Here is a 2835-nt window from a genome sequence, read left to right as displayed (position 1 = left end):
TACAAAATTATTTTCTACCTCGTACAAATGAATCTTTTATTCCTGCTATTGAGTACATATAAATTCTCCCTGGTAGGGCTCCTTTGGGAGTAAAGGTTACTTTTTTTAATTCATAAGAATGAAGATCCACGTACTATTTATTAGATATTTACACAAAATATCAGTCTTTGCAAAGCAAATGATACCTTCACATTTGAATATATTTAGATTTCTGGGATAGTTCACTTATAATCAACATGGGAATGAAAATATTATTAAAACATTCTCTTGACCAAAATACACACTCCACCCTTCAGCCACTTCATCATATAAGCATGTGGACATAAAACTGTGCTCTCTTCCTCGTCTGCTTGTTACTTGTCAGCTAGTCACCATTGCTAATTACAGGAATCCAGGTCTAGTTTGCCCAAACATGTCAATGAAATGTATTGTTAACAGATGCTGCAGGCACCTACAATCATTTTATTATCAACCTCTCTTCTGAAAGCATCATGAGATGAAATAGTTTCTTCAGAGATTTGTTGCTGTCATGTTACACAGTGCAAAGCAACTATGAAATACGACAACTAACTAGGTCAGGCCAGATGAAAATAAAGCCTATCATCATTAAGAACTGGGGAGTGGCCCTGGCCGGTTGGCTCAGCGGTAGAGCGTCGGCCTAGTGTGCGGAGGACCCGGGTTCGATTCCCGGCCAGGGCACACAGGAGAAGCGCCCATTTGCTTCTCCACCCCTCCGCTGCGCTTTCCTCTCTGTCTCTCTCTTCCCCTCCCGCAGCCAAGGCTCCATTGGAGCAAAGATGGCCCGGGCGCTGGGGATGGCTCCTTGGCCTCTGCCTCAGGCGCTAGAGTGGCTCTGGTCGCAATATGGCGACGCCCAGGATGGGCAGAGCATCGCCCCCTGGTGGGCAGAGCATCGCCCCTGGTGGGCGTGCCGGGTGGATCCCGGTCGGGCGCATGTGGGAGTCTGTCTGACTGTCTCTCCCCGTTTCCAGCTTCAGAAATGAAAAAAACAAACAAACAAAAAAAAAAAACAAAACAAAACAAAAAAAACAAGAAAGAACTGGGGAGAAATGGAATAAAAATACTGCTTAAAAACGAGAATAAAATTCCCTCAGTTGTATGCTAGTTAGAAGGGACAATAAAAAAAAACCATTAAATCTTAGAGCAAGAATGAAAGTTGCTTCACTATAGTGAATACTAAAAATCTCGTTCCTACCTTAAAGGCAAATAGATTGTCGATGCAAACATCTCTTGAGGTCTGATGTTGATTAAAACACGATTGCTTATTGGAGGGGAAATGTGGTTAGGAAAAGGTAAGTGGGCACGGTAGATTTATAATAAATGTACTTTTTTGAAGCATGTGTCTCACAGTCAGGAATCTATTAAATTTTTAGACTAAACGTGTTCTCAATAGATTAAAAGACGTTGTTATGGTAACCTGTGCTTATACTTCCCGTGAAATGGCATGTTATCTAGTCACTTAATTTCAAAAAAATATTTTAACCTACACATTTTTCTTCATAAGTCATTATATTAAATCATTTCTCTTAATAAAATTGTTTGTTAGGGCTTCTCTTTCTAAAACCAAACTGATGGGATTTACCAACATTGATTAACCAAGAAAATTAATAGCATCTCTTTTCTTTCAAATGAGTCACTTTAAAGCAGTATAGTCGACCTCTGAGAAGACAAAGGAATTATTCTGGACTAGATTAAACGCCACTATGAGACATTCTTCCAGCAAGGAAAGAGATAAGGGCCATCTCCTTGAGTGATAGGGATGTTTGTCTACCAACGTGACTTGTCAAGAAATAATTCTCACTCTTAATACTATTTACACAAAATGGTGACTCACAGATCTGGGAGTAAGGGAAAGGAAAAAGTTCTGAGAAGCTAAACAGACTTCACCTTTTACGTATTTCTGAGCTGAACTGGTAAGCATGACACATTTTCCTAGCTGAGCATTTGATCCCATGAAAGATACTTTTGTTTTATGATTACAAGAAATGAGAGGATAGAAGGGATATCTTATACCACTAATGAATAGATAATTACAATATCTAAAAATGTAAATGATCTTTAAAGTATATCTATGATTTTAATGAGAAATAAAATGTCTATTGAGCATTGTAATCATTTTTCTTACAGTCATCAACAAAGAATCACAGAAATCATCTCTCTTTCCAATGGCTAAGGCTGAAAAGGATTCTGTGAAAACTGTTCTATTTCTATTGAACCAGAGTCCAAGATTGTCTTTAGTTGATGCCCCAAACACAATAATTCCCAATGAGGTATAGATCTTTGTGTAGGAAAGTGATGCTTCATTAGTCCCTGAAAGAATGGTTTGTCTCAATAAATTTAAGGAGGAAATACATTTCTCACAATGTTTCCCTTTAATTGTTTCCCTCCCAGTACCCAGGACCGTAATAGATGTTTCATCTTCCCCCACTTCCACAAGCTCACATTTGCACATTCAAGCTATTTTATCTTACTCTCTACACTTCTGAGACCTCACTCAGGTGGGCATCTAGAGAAGTGACATTTTGATTTTTAAAAATAAGTTTTGTGCCCTGGCCGGTTGGCTCAGTGGTAGAGTGTCGGCCTGGCGTGCGGGGGACCCGGGTTCGATTCCCAGCCAGGGCACATAGGAGAAGCGCCCATTTGCTTCTCCACCCCCCCCCCCTCCTCTCTGTCTCTCTCTTCCCCTCCCGCAGCCAAGGCTCCATTGGAGCAAAGATGGCCCGGGCGCTGGGGATGGCTCCTTGGCCTCTGCCCCAGGCGCTAGAGTGGCTCTGGTCGTGGCAGAGCATCGCCCCCTGGTGGGCAGAGCGTCGC

At 41.3% G+C, this 2835-nt stretch overlaps 1 non-coding gene across 1 annotated transcript; it reads left to right on the top strand.

Moving 5' to 3' along the window:
* Positions 1-623: 623 nt before the first annotated feature.
* On the top strand, positions 624-699 carry TRNAT-AGU (transfer RNA threonine (anticodon AGU)). Its single transcript has one exon. It is a non-coding gene; the product is annotated as a tRNA-Thr (tRNA).
* Positions 700-2835: the final 2136 nt, after the last annotated feature.

This window comes from Saccopteryx leptura, chromosome 7 (assembly GCF_036850995.1).
Source record: "Saccopteryx leptura isolate mSacLep1 chromosome 7, mSacLep1_pri_phased_curated, whole genome shotgun sequence".
NCBI classification, from domain to species: Eukaryota; Metazoa; Chordata; class Mammalia; order Chiroptera; family Emballonuridae; genus Saccopteryx; species Saccopteryx leptura.
Note: the sequence above shows the minus strand (reverse complement) of the source record. Positions and strands in the feature narration are given on the sequence as shown.